At 40.2% G+C, this 14,051-nt stretch overlaps 1 non-coding gene across 1 annotated transcript; it reads left to right on the top strand.

The window, feature by feature from the left end:
• The first annotated feature begins 5,140 nt into the window (after positions 1-5,140).
• On the top strand, positions 5,141-5,212 carry Trnat-agu (transfer RNA threonine (anticodon AGU)). Its single transcript has one exon. It is a non-coding gene; the product is annotated as a tRNA-Thr (tRNA).
• The last annotated feature ends 8,839 nt before the right edge of the window (positions 5,213-14,051 follow it).

The raw sequence follows: 14,051 nt of genomic DNA, 5'->3' as shown, positions 1-14,051 counted from the left end.
CTCTCTTTCTCTCTCTCTCTCTCTCTCTCTCTCTCTCTCTCTCTCTCTCTCTCTCTCTCTCTACCGTAGACCCATCAGTCAGTATCAACAGCTCCACACAAGAACATTGGTTGATTAAAATCAACATGGCCGAAGCAGTGTTTTAATAAAAGAAGCGGTATTAATATTGTACTGACGCATGGTGTATTTGGGTTACATGTATTGCAGAGTATTTGAAAATACGTAGGTATAAAAACATGCGAAGAAGAGTGATAAGTCCGTGGTGTGAATATAGCCAAGTGGATAAATTGACTTCTAATGTATCTCACTAGTTTTGTTGCTATTGTGTTGGGTTTGGTTTTGGCGTGAGTTTGTTAATTGTTTTATTATCTGTATCGTCATTATATGTTAACTTAAAAAAAAGGATAAAACCCACATGCGAAATACATTAGTTTTAAGACAGTGGCAGACAGTGCGACTGCTAGCGAGTCATGTTTTAGCAGCGTAAAAATCCACTGAAATTGTCTTCTGTCCCTTCCGTTAATTAAGATGGCTTTTTCCGCCATGAGGCAACACGAATATCAGCCAGGAAGGGGAAAACTACATTATTTTGTATTTCGGCACCAGCGAGATAACTGATGAGCGACTGACTTTTTAACAAGAGGTGTCAAAGATTCTGTCGAAGCAGAGACATGCATGATACGGGTTGAACTCAACACATTTTTTGTTGTTTTTCTTTTTTTCATTTTTTTTCATGTTGATTTCAGTGTGTACTGAATTTTGTCAACTAATGCTGCATCGCGGATTGGTTCGCGGACGCGGCACTGCAGTGACCAGTGACTCACTAGCTTTTTTGTTGCAATCTCAGTTCGATCATCAAAATGCTTTTAAATAAAGTAGAATTCTAAATAGAGCACAGAAAAAATGAGAGGCGAGTAAAGAAGAAAAAGAAAGAAGTTAAACTGATTAAAAAAAAAAAGAGGATATGATTGGCCGGGCTCGAATGACGTCCTCACGATCTGCAGGCGGTGCTCTAATCGTCGGACTCACTATCAGCGCTAATCGCTATTATCTGAGCTAACACGCACAGATGCAAGCAAAAGGAAAAGTAAGCAATGTATTGTTTGGGTGATATCGGTGACTGCTGGTTCACGAGCATGACCAAACCTGGAACGGACAGAAATACGGCTGTCTGTTATCTGCCATGTCGCTATACTGTTTATATCAGCGAAAGAAAAAGCTCAAGGCCTCGCGAGAGGGAAAAAAAGCCGCAACCAATCTCATGAGAACGGCAAAAAACACTTATTCTATTATTGAAATGGGGGTATGCCCTCGTTCTTGTTAGGACAAAGTGTATCAATGTCGAATCACTTTATTCTGCATATCGTTTGATTACACATTCTAACACAAACGCAAAGTAGTTATCTATTAGTAGATTTCAGAAACGGTCAAACTATATGGCTGTGGGTCGAAATCCAACCATAAGTGTCGTCTGCTACACTTTGCCTGCTTTACCACATATATTCGTCTGTTTCACTGAGGCACTGAAAAGGTTTTCCCGATAAACTTCTCTCTCACATCCACATCCAACAATGAAAAAAAACCTAAACATGAATGACAACATAATGATAGTTTGAATTCCAAAAAAGCGCGGCTCATTTCCGGAACAGCACAGCGGCTCATTTCCGGAACAGCACAGATGACAAACTAAAACTCCTATGAATCCCAAGACACTGTTTTTGACCTCGACAAAGAACTCGTGTATCTTCGGCACCTACGCTGCTTACTGACAAACACCTTCTGCCGGGGATTTTTGTGGACAAGGGGAATAACCTTTAGCTTTAGGCTATTAAAGGGAGAGTTATCCATCTGGGAGAATTGTGATCATACATAGAATGTGTTACAGTATGCGGATGGTGACACTCATAACGAAAAATTCGCTATATTACAGTGCAAGAACTATACATTCAAAATTCGCTATATTACAGTGCAAGAACTATAAATTCAAAATTGCATTTTGTTGCTACAAAAAACAATCAACCAGTCAATCAGCCAGACAGCCAACCAGCCAGCGACCCAACCATGCTAATTTTCCAAGGTATAGGTATAAGCACACTCTGAAAAATCATCCGACCGCGCAAGTCTTAACAAAGTTAACGCTCCTTTGATGACCGTTAGTTTCCTTTGAGAAGACGAAAGGGGAAAATCCAAGGTTAAATCATTGATAGGCCAGCACAGATGCAACAATGGCGAAGCATGAATTATTGCTCTGTTTTACACAAAAGGCTTTCAACACAAAATGTGTACCCCCGGGCCCATCAAAATAGGCAAATTATTTAACCTAGAAAATTCAGCGCATCAATAACACTACTAATAATGGAAGGGCGCTGGTTCTGTGCGACGCTTAGTTTTCGAGATAGGCGTGACCTGACGAAGAACAGGACGTCACATTCCAAATAAAAACGATTATGTTGCAGGTGGAAGCCGCTGAGATTGCATTCCTTCGGAAGGTTTCCGCAAAAATAGATATTACACAATTCGCGCAAAACAGTCGAGAAGCAGACGCGCTCTGAGAAACTTTGCATAATGGACTGAGAGAGTGTTTTCCCTTTGTTTCTCTCGTGATAACGTTTGTATGATAACGATTCACTTACAAAATAAAGTATACAATTTGGTGTTTTAGTGGTAAATGTAAGATATGAGTAATAAAGACAAAGCAAACAAATAAACGTGTATTGACTATCACTTTTAGAACGTGTCCATAAGCAGTCAGTATGTTAAAATAAAAAAACAAGAAAGGTAGGTTGTTGGAACGTTTGTTATTGACAAAACAATACATTCACAAATATATCGACCAGCACAGACAAACAATAACGAAAACTTATCTGGCTGATTTTTTCTTCCGCTTGCCACGAAGCCGCAAGCGAATGAATGATTATATGACGAAAAATTCAGAAAAAAAGTTTTCGTTATTGTTTGTCTGTGCACTTAAAAAACCGTTGGGTCGATATATTTGTGAATGTTTTGTTTTGTCAATAACAAACGTTCCAACAACCTACCTTTCTTGTTTTTTGATTCTGAATTTTGGAACGTTGGCAGTTTCTTTGTTTTTCGATTTTGTCCTTAGTTTGGGGTGCCACGTGATGTAAACAAAGCGAAGTGCGGGACGTACTCAGCTCTTCGCTGTAACACTGGCAAGTTCAAAACAGGAGAAAAACGATTTCGTTCAATGTGAGTCGCCACCGGGAATGTATGTATTTTCCAAATGGTTGTACAATAAGTCTTGTATTTAACACCGTACTCCGGCCCTGTTCTTTTTTTCGTCACGCCTAAAACCGTTATTTCTTTTGAGCGACGCAGCATTATAATGAGGCGTATTTGGACATAATACCCGATGCAAATGTCTCATTATCTTAACTGAACTTATATGATTTCTGTTTCACGAGTCCATGGTAAGTCAGCAAGGACAGATGTCATGGACAGAAAACTATAACATAAGCAAATCGCATATTTAGTTTTACAAGGCTGGACATGTGTCAAATCTTTGCCTCTCCCTCCAGTCGACTAAAACACGCGCAATGATAAAGGTAGAGAGTATACATAACATGCGTACAACACATGCTAACGTTATTTCTGTAGGGCACTTTGTTTTATTCTCCCAAAGTTCCACTTATCATTTCACGGTGTCTCTCTTCCTGTCAGTATTTACAGACATAAAACATATATTAAGCAATCATGATTTAGAGGCGCGACATGCAGCCCTGAACGTGTGTACATATGTTGTCATTTTATTGTTTTTGCCGCCTGATATAAATCTGCGTACTGAAACAGCTTGCGCGAAGTATGCTTGCGTGTCGGTAAATTTGCAAAAAGTAGTGTCACAGCAGTTGTTTTGTAACAAGCAGAATGGAGACTTGTTATTGTTCATTGACAAAAGGAAAATTACGGTATAGCAAAAGTAAGGCAGTATGTGTGAGAGAGCCTGAGAGAGAGAGAGAGAGAGAGAGAGAGAGAGAGAGAGAGAGAGAGAGAGAGAGAGAGAGAGAGAGAGAGGGGGAGGAGAGAGAGAGAGAGAGAGAGAGGGGGAGGAGAGAGAGAGAGAGAGAGAGAGAGAGAGGAGAGAGAGAGAGAGAGAGAGGGGGGAGAGAGAGAGAGGGAGAGAGAGTGAGGGGGGGAGAGAGAGAGAGAGAGGGAGAGAGAGAGAGAGAGAGAGGGGAGAGAGAGAGAGAGAGAGAGAGAGAGGGGAGAGAGAGAGAGAGAGAGAGAGAGAGAGAGAGAGAGAGAAAGAGAGAGAAAGAGAGATGTGGGGTGCTGCTGCACTGAGATGGGAACGGGGCTGGGGAGTATATTGGGAACGATTAATGTGCAGATGTAAATCAGTTTCGCTTGTGTGCATTAGTTGTTTGAATGAGCCTATCATTTTTCTGTATTTTGTACTTGGTCTGTTGTTGTTAGGTTCCTTGTTCTTTTTGTTATCAAAATAAGTAGAGGTTACATGCCGAGTGTCAGTGAATATTACAAATAATGGTCGAAGTTAGCAGATCATGAAAAATGCGAGCTTCAGCGTTACCATTATTTGTAATATTTACTGAGACGAGGTGTGTAACCTCTTTATTCCTTCTTTCTTCAGTTAATCAGAGAAAAGAGGAGTTTTTGTGCTAAAGTTTGATCAACCCATTCCCTCAATAAGTCTACCTGCGCAGGCGATTAATTAATGTGCTGTTGTACAGTTAACACTTCTTGTCAGTTTCCCTGTTTTGGACTAAAACCAACTACACAGTTACGTTGTTATTCTGCTGTGGTGGTAAAGGCAGATATTGTGTGTTCGGTTCATGTTTTGGTATCGCTAAGGAATTTTTTTTCGCCGAATAGGATTAAGCAGACGAACTTTTGCAACCGTGTTCCAACGTTAAATACTGTATGAAGTTTGGTTTTCTGGGGCAAAATAGTGTATGACACCGCTTTATGTTCTTAAAATTGATGGGATGTGTGCATTTGGTTGCGTGTGATCTGTTTATTAAATGAAATATTGTTGAAAACTGACCGTCGGATTGTTGTCTTTTGTCGAAGAAACTGTATGCACAGAAATTTGAAAGGGGAACTACTCTTGTCGCTAGACACAGTGTGAGAGTTACTTGCCTTGGAACTTGCTTGCCACCGCAACACGGTGGCCTAGTGGTAAGGCGTCCGCCCAGTGAGCGGGAGGTCGTGGGTTCGAACCCCGCCCGGGTCACACCTAGGACTTTAAAATTGGCAATCTAGTGGCTGCTCCGCCTGGCGTCTGGCATTATGGGGTTAGTGCTAGGACTGGTTGGTCCGGTGTCAGAATAATGTGACTGGGTGAGACATGAAGCCTGTGCTGCGACTTCTATCTTGTGTGTGGCGCACGTTAAATGTCAAAGCAGCACCGCCCTGATATCACCCTTCGTGGTGGACTGGGCGTTAAGCAAACAAACAAACAAACAAACTTGCTTGCCGGGTGATTGTTAGATTTCGAGTCAAAAAACAACCGAACTCATGGATTTTATACAGAGATTCATGTGTTCAAGCCTGTAGGTGCTAGTTTAAATACGGTACGTTCGTTTTGTTTGCTCCAGAGATGTATATTTCGTACATTAGAGCGTTCGGAACTTTTCAGTCGCAAAAGTAGTGCCGACACAGAACAGTTTCTTAACCCATGCGCTATCGAGGATTCAGGCTGTTGCTGGCTCGTTATTTGTTTGGTTGCTGGGTGTTAATCGAAAAATAACTAGCCCTACAAGTTTACAGAGGTAAAGAAGCATATGAGGAGAATAATGCTTGTTATTACGTATACAAAGCATTGTCCACATTACCCTTATTTGGTAAACTCCTTGAATATTAAAACACTTTAAAGTGAATCGTGAACTAGTCATCAGCGCCACGATTACGATATTGATTGCAGTTTATAGTTGATAAGTTGCTATAGTGGCTGACTCGTTTTTTAAGAGTCATACGATTTTTTTCAAGAAATAACAGTTTACAAAACACCTGTGACCACCGTTGTTAATCCTTATATATCATGTTTATAGCATATGTTTGTTTCACAAACACTTGTCCAGACAATTTGGTTGTGTCCCAAAGAATCGATTTTAGAGTGTCAAATTGCTTGTCAAACACGATTTTATTCTAAGCGTGCTCTCGCATTTCAAGATTGAATCCACTCTATCCAAGAAAGCTAATGAAAAATTCAAACGAGAACAACACAACCCTGTGCGCCCTTCTCCCCTCACCAGCCCCCCCCCTCCCCACCCCACCCCACCCCCTCTTCTCTTACCCAGAAGGCCAATGACAAATACCAACAAGAACTGCCAACACCCATAATAAGCTTCTCTCCCCTCCTCCCTATCTCACTTCATAAAATATGTCGGATCACGTTTCATCGTTGTCAGTTCTTTTTGATGATTGGAATTTATTTGCAGCAAAGGGGACGGCAGCACGAAAAACAACTTCCGCTTTCTGTAAGACGCAATAGAGACTTCCTTCGCCATTTTTATTGACGCTACTGCGGTCGTTCGTCGAGTTATGTTTGGATTGCTTTGAGGTTGTCTGATATTTGGTGGCTGTAGCTGTTTGGATTGCTTTGAGGTTGTCTGATATTTGGTGGCTGTAGCTGTTTGGATTGCTTTGAGGTTGTCTGATATTTTGTGGCTGTAGCTGTTTGGATTTCTTGAGGAACACAAGCTTGAACTTTCACAGTTTCTTGGATTGAACTTTCACAGTGTATTGCATTGGTTTGAGATTTTCTGATGTTTTGTGGTGGTAGCTTTTTTTTTTTTTTTTATCTCAACAAAAGTTTGAACTTTCACAGTTTCTTGTGATCAAACTCTCTGCTTCTCACACTCTATGACGTCATCAGCATTTGTGATTGGATCATGTTTGATCTTAGCAACCATTTTTGTTCGATCTGAGAAACAAGGGGAACTAAGCGCTCCTCATGCATTCGACATGTATATAATAAAGTAAGTGAAAGTTATGGGCCGGGAACCAATCTCCTGGCACGTGAGAGAATAACAAGCATTAACACGAAGAAGCTTTGTTTACGACTCAAAGTGATCGACGGCAGTTTCTTTCAAGCAGGTTTGTGGGCTGGTAAAGACAGGAAGGAGACGACGACATTCAGTCACAAGAACAGTCGGTTGGACAGACACGTTAATAGAAAGACGGACAAACGGACGGGCGGACCAAGACAAGGGACAGACACACAGGTGGACGGACGGACATAAGAGCAGACAGACAGACAGACAGACAGACAGACTGACAGACTAACAGACAGAAAGACAGATAGACAGACAGACAGACAGACAGACAGACTGACAGAAAAACTGACAGACAGAAAAACAGATAGACAGACAGACAGACAGACAGACAGACAGACAGACATACAGACATACAGACAAACAGACAGACAAACAGACAGACAGAAAGACAGAAAGACAGACAGACAGACGGACAGATAAACAGACAGAAAGTCAGACAGGCAGGCAGACAGACGGAGGTAGAGCGAGAGAGAGAGAGAGTAGTTAGCGTCAAGACATTGTGTTTGAATAAGTAAGGACATTTTAAACACGGTATTTGATTCCAATTTGACATACCGCACACAGCCTTTAGCCCCAGAACGTGATCACGGGAAATGTCATCTGTGGGATTGTTTTATTATTGTTTTAACTGTTTATATCCTTATATACGACACAAAGATAAGCCGCTGCTTCAACAGTGCTTTGAGCGGACCAGCATCTTTAAGTCAAGCTACGTTCACGCGCCGTATGCATGCATGCACCCAATCCTTCCCTATACCAGAATACCCTTACTCCAATCTCCGCCATTATCTCCCTCTTCCCAAATTCACAGATTTGACCCCCAATAGAAATTAAAAAGTTATCAACGATGCATTTCATTATCAAAATCAAGAGATTTTCCTGTTTATTCCCAATTTCTCTGGCAAAATGATCAGAATACAAAACACTACTTCCTGCAGCGTCGGTGGAAGTGAATTATCCGCTGGAAGAAAAGGGAGAGAAAAGGGATGATCTCCCTTAGTTTGCGACCTGTTAAATCGATTTACGGTACAGTGGGAGGATCTCCCCCTTCCTGGCCCCTCCCTTTCTTCGTTACCTGCTCATTAAGCTTCAACGAGGCGGGTAGGAGGGGAGGAAGGGGCGGTTTTCATTTGTGTGTTTATCATATATATATATATATATATTTAATTATTGGTTGATTTATGTTGAATAGTAGCGTTTTTGATGAGATTGTGTGAATGTTTTTTTTATTTTTATATCTCGAAACATTGAGTTGACCTTTAGTGGATGCACTCTCTCCCCCCCCCCCTCTCTCCCCTTTCCCTTTCTCTCTCTCTTCTCTCTCTCCCCCCCCTCTGTCTGTCTGTCTGTCTGTCTGTCCCCCCCCCCCCCTCTCTTTCTTTATTTTTTCTCTGTGTCTCCCACCCTCTACATATGTATCATTTTACATTGTTTGTCATTATTGGTATGAAAAGTATGCATTGTAGAATAATATCCGCCCCTTCATAATTATTATAACCTATTGTGCTTCTTCCTTACATACCGAATGTCGCGGCTCTGTAAATATCATTGGTTAGAAATGAACCACAGTTTAAACGAATCGGGCTGTATAGTTCAGTTCGACTCGCCTTACTTTGTATTTCACGTCGTTGAAGATCTCTTTGTCCACCCGCAAGACTTTGTCAAACGCGTATGTTTTTCGCGTTTTTTTTAGGATTTATTTAAACGTTCTCTGGTATGACCCCCCCCCCCCTCCTAATCGTAAAGACATTCCATGCAAGTACCGTGCGTAGATAACTTAAATGTCCAACTATTACTCTTTCATTATATGAATTGTCTGTTGTGTATCCGTTCGTTCATCGTTACCTTTTTATTATTTTAATTTTCTGTTGTGTATCTGTTCGTCTTATTTCACCCTTTCGTTATAATAATTGTTTGTCGTGTATCCGTTCATCTTCTTTCACCCTTTCATTAGATTAATTGTCTGTTGTGTATTATTTTGTTCGTCTTCTAAGTTCTTTCACCCTTTCATATGTTATATTAATAATTGTCTGTTGTGGATCTGGTTGTCTTCTTTCACCCTTTCAATAATTATATTAATTGTCTGTTGTGAATCTGGTTGTCTTCTTTCACCCTTTCATATGTTATATTAATTGTCTGTTGTGAATCTGGTTGTCTTCTTTCACCCTTTCATATGTTATATTAATTGTCTGTTGTGTATCTGGTTGTCTTCTTTCACCCTTTCATATGTTATATTAATTGTCTGTTGTGAATCTGGTTGTCTTCTTTCACCCTTTCAATAATTATATTAATTGTCTGTTGTGAATCTGGTTGTCTTCTTTCACCCTTTCAATAATTATATTAATTGTCTGTTGTGAATCTGGTTGTCTTCTTTCACCCTTTCATATGTTATATTAATTGTCTGTTGTGAATCTGGTTGTCTTCTTTCACCCTTTCATATGTTATATTAATTGTCTGTTGTGTATCTGGTTGTCTTCTTTCACCCTTTCAATAATTATATTAATTGTCTGTTGTGAATCTGGTTGTCTTCTTTCACCCTTTCAATAATTATATTAATTGTCTGTTGTGAATCTGGTTGTCTTCTTTCACCCTTTCATATGTTATATTAATTGTCTGTTGTGTGTCTGGTTGTCTTCTTTCACCCTTTCAATAATTATATTAATTGTCTGTTGTGTATCTGGTTGTCTTCTTTCACCCTTTCAATAATTATATTAATTGTCTGTTGTGTATCTGGTTGTCTTCTTTCACCCTTTCAATAATTATATTAATTGTCTGTTGTGTATCTGGTTGTCTTCTTTCACCCTTTCATATGTTATATTAATTGTCTGTTGTGTATCTGGTTGTCTTCTTTCACCCTTTCATATGTTATATTAATTGTCTGTTGTGTATCTGGTTGTCTTCTTTCACCCTTTCAATAATTATATTAATTGTCTGTTGTGTATCTGGTTGTCTTCTTTCACCCTTTCAATAATTATATTAATTGTCTGTTGTGTATCTGGTTGTCTTCTTTCACCCTTTCAATAATTATATTAATTGTCTGTTGTGTATCTGGTTGTCTTCTTTCACCCTTTCATATGTTATATTAATTGTCTGTTGTGAATCTGGTTGTCTTCTTTCACCCTTTCAATAATTATATTAATTGTCTGTTGTGTGTCTGTTCGTCCACTATCACCATTTCACTATATTTAACTGACTGTTGTGTATCTGTTTGTTAAATATCACCCTTTCGTTATGTTAATAGTCTGTTTTGTATCGAATTGGTCCACTTTACAGATCGAGGGTCGTGTGAGTGTTTTGTTTTGTCTAAACGTTCCACAAACTCACCTTCCTTGTGCTTGGATCCTTGACGTTAACAATCTATATGTTTCTGATTTCTTTCAGATAGTCTGACCGACAAACACAGAGACAGACAGACAGACAGACAGACGAGGCAGGAAGACAGACACGCAAGCAGACAGAGAGATGGAACTGTTGCAGTCTTAACGGGTAAGTGTAAAACCTTTCTTTGAAAGGTCAACGAGAAACTGACATTTTCGTTAACGAGCTACGGTCAATACATAACGAGGAGCAGGACATTTATTCTTGTAAGTGGTCCAACGAGCGGACACATTTAGTTTCTCTACGATTGCCTCTCTGTGTACCCCCCCCCCCCCAACCCCTTTCTCTCTCTCTCTCTCTCTCTCTCTCTCTCTCTCTCTTTCTCTCTCTCTCTCTCTCGCTCTCTCACTCTCTCTCTCTCTCTCTCTCTCTCTCTCTCTCTCTCTCTCTCTCTTTCTCCCTCTCTCACGCTCACTTGTTACTTTCTTTTATCCAATTATCTTTTCTTGACGAAGGGGGAAACAAAAGTTCGTGAGATAAAAAGGCTTGAAAGGAGCATGCTCTCAAAGTGAAACACTGCCTAAATGAGCTGACTACTAATTTAAAACGATTTTCTAATTGAACACTGTCTAAGTGAGCTTTGGGAGGAAGTGACACACACACTCGCACATACACACTCACACACACACGTACTCACACACACACACACTCACACACGCACGCACGCACGCACGCACACACACACACGCACACACACACACACGCACGCACACACAAACATGCACACACACACACACATGCGCGCGCGCGCGCACACACACACGCGCACGCGCACACTCACGCTCGCACAACTTCGATTTCTTGCCGCTTTCACATTGCCTGCTGGCTTTCTTGTTCACTATCTACAGCGGAGTTCCTTTGCCTGTCTCTCTCAGCTTTTCTTGTAGAGTAAAATGGCTTTCGTTTCTGCTTATGTCGTATGCGCGCGCGCGTGTGTGTGTGCCCGTGCATATGTGCGTGCGAGCGAGCGTGCGTGCGTGCATGCATGTGTGTGTATGCGTGCGCGCATGCATGTGCGCCTGCATGCATGCATGCGTGTGTGCGTGAGTGCTTTCACCCCCCTATCCCTGCCTCTAAGAATAACATGATTGTTCTGGAACATTCCCAAACTTAAAGGGAGACAATGGACACAATCAAAATGTCTTTAATCGGCCCAAGAGCGATACAATTTTGTTTGTTTAAAAAAAAAGAAAAAAGTTCTAATACATCAGGAATTGGCTACCTTCAAATATGCGTTTGATCACTCACTTATTTGAATTTGAAACGGCTGTGTTAGGATGTTACTCCAATACTATGATTTCTCCGCACAGCCTTCCCCGCGGCTATCGCTTTGTTTTGAATTCCGCCCTATTAACTGCCTTTTGCCCATGAGAAGTCGTATTTCAGTCACGCGCTTTTGCTTGAAGGTCAGATTTGAAATCGCCCAAAGAGATTGGTTTGGGAGCTGAATAGATAGCACCTTACAGGATAATGCCTTAGAATTAGTATTTGACCGTTCCCTCATGCAAACCTAAATACTGTATTTGGTGGTCTTTTGAGACGGACAATATTCTCCAATGGAAAGTGTGTTTATTTACGCCGTGTAATGCGTTTTGGCCCCATGCGGCTCGGAATGTGGTTGTTTCAAAGAATCCAAGGACGTTTGATTAGTCGTAGAAAAGATGTTAGGGGCAGTTTTAGTCAAACCGCTGAGTCTCACAAAAACGGGAAGCGGTATGACAAGCGATTAATCATAAGGTCATTAAACTTACCTGCACAGAGTTCCTGTTTGCGTCAGCCATAATTAGTGTTGTCAGGATTAGTGATAGCATCCCAGAGGAAAGGGGCGGGAGAAAGTAGATTAGTCTCTGGTGCCAGGCTGAAGTGATGATTAGAGAGTCATTAGTTTCCTAAATTTTCAAGGTTTAGAAAGTAGTTTCCATTGAAATAATTGATAAATACACATATTTAAGCAAACTGGTTGGTGAAGTTATTGTTGCTTGGTTAGATCATGTAACTATCCATGTTTTGTTTTAAAATGCAGGTAATAAAATTATGTATTCACTCTAAAAAGAAGTGTTCCACTTTCAAAAACATTTCTGTAACCAGTTTTGAACACAGTGTAATATAACAATACATAGTTCTACTGGTAAAAGTAGCACACATAATAACAAGTCGCGTAAGGCGAAATTATTACATTTAGTCAAGCTGTGGAGCTCACAGAATGAAACTTAACGCACTGCATTTTTTCACAATGACCATAGTCCGCCGCTCGTGCAAAAGGCAGTGAAATTAACGAGCCTGTTTAGCGCGGTAGTGGTTGCGCTGTGCTGCATAGCACGCTTTTCTGTACCTCTCTTCGTTTTAACTTTCTGAGCGTGTTTTTAATCCAAACATAACATATCTATATGTTTTTGCAATCAGAAACCGACAAGGAATAAGAAAAAATTGTTTTTAAATCGATTTCGGAAATTTTATTTTAATCATAATTTTTATATTTTTAATTTTCAGAGCTTGTTTTTAATTCGAATATAACATATTTATATGTTTTTGGAATCAGAAAATGATGAAGAATAAGATGAACGTAATTTTGGATCATTTTATAAAAAACAATATTTAATTACAATTTTCAGATGTTTAATGACCAATGTCATAAATTAATTTTTAAGTCTACAAGCTGAAATGCAATACCAAAGTCCAGCCTTTGTCGAAGATTGCTTGGCCAAAATTTCAATCAATTTGATTGAAAAATGAGGGTGTGACAGTGCCGCCTCAACTTTTACAAAAAGCCGGATATGACGTCATCGAAGACATTTATCAAAAAAATGAAAAAACGTCTGGGAATATCTCATACCCAGGAACTCTCATGTAAAATTTCATAAAGATCGGTCCAGTAGTTTACTCTGAATCGCTCTGCACACACACACGCACAGACACACACACACAGACACACATACACCACGACCCTCGTATCGATTCCCCCTCTATGTTAAAACATTTAGTCAAAACTTGACTAAAAGTAAAAACTAGTGTTCAAATGAACATGAGTAACACTAGTGTCAAATAAACGGTATAATGCTTACCATGTGTGCAGCACCTTAAGCCTACATTTCATCCAGTCTTTCGTCAACATTCCAGAAGAATCTTTTTTGGGGTGCTTGGAATGTTGTTTGCCATTATCGCGGTTGTAAACAGCCTGCTTACCTTCACTTCCACTTTGGGAACATGGACTAACTCACGAGAGGCACTCCTGTTTGTAAAGACTCTTATTTTTTGTAATTAATTTTGTTGTTTAAGAAGATAGAGGGAAAAGAACCATGAATATATCGTGTCGATTTTGCGGAAACGGCAGCACTTTCGGAAGCGATTTGCCAAATCTGTTTAAGTTTTTCTAAAGGCAGTTAATTTGATACTTTATTTAAATATGTGTCGGCGTTTTGATTTTTATTTGGGTGTTTAAAATTGTTTCAACTCCTTTCCCATTCGGATATTCATTTTCTAGGGTGGGGGGTGGGGGGTGGGGGGGGGGGGGATGGGTGTGTTTAGTTTCCATTTAACCATTTCAAGAACAGTTTTTTTCTACTTCGCCGGATGTCTATGAAATATGATTTGTTTTACGTGTTGTGGCCTGTGAATGTGGCAAAACTCTTTTGGAGA

Source organism: Littorina saxatilis, unplaced genomic scaffold (assembly GCF_037325665.1).
Source record: "Littorina saxatilis isolate snail1 unplaced genomic scaffold, US_GU_Lsax_2.0 scaffold_661, whole genome shotgun sequence".
NCBI classification, from domain to species: domain Eukaryota; kingdom Metazoa; phylum Mollusca; class Gastropoda; order Littorinimorpha; family Littorinidae; genus Littorina; species Littorina saxatilis.
Note: the sequence above shows the minus strand (reverse complement) of the source record. Positions and strands in the feature narration are given on the sequence as shown.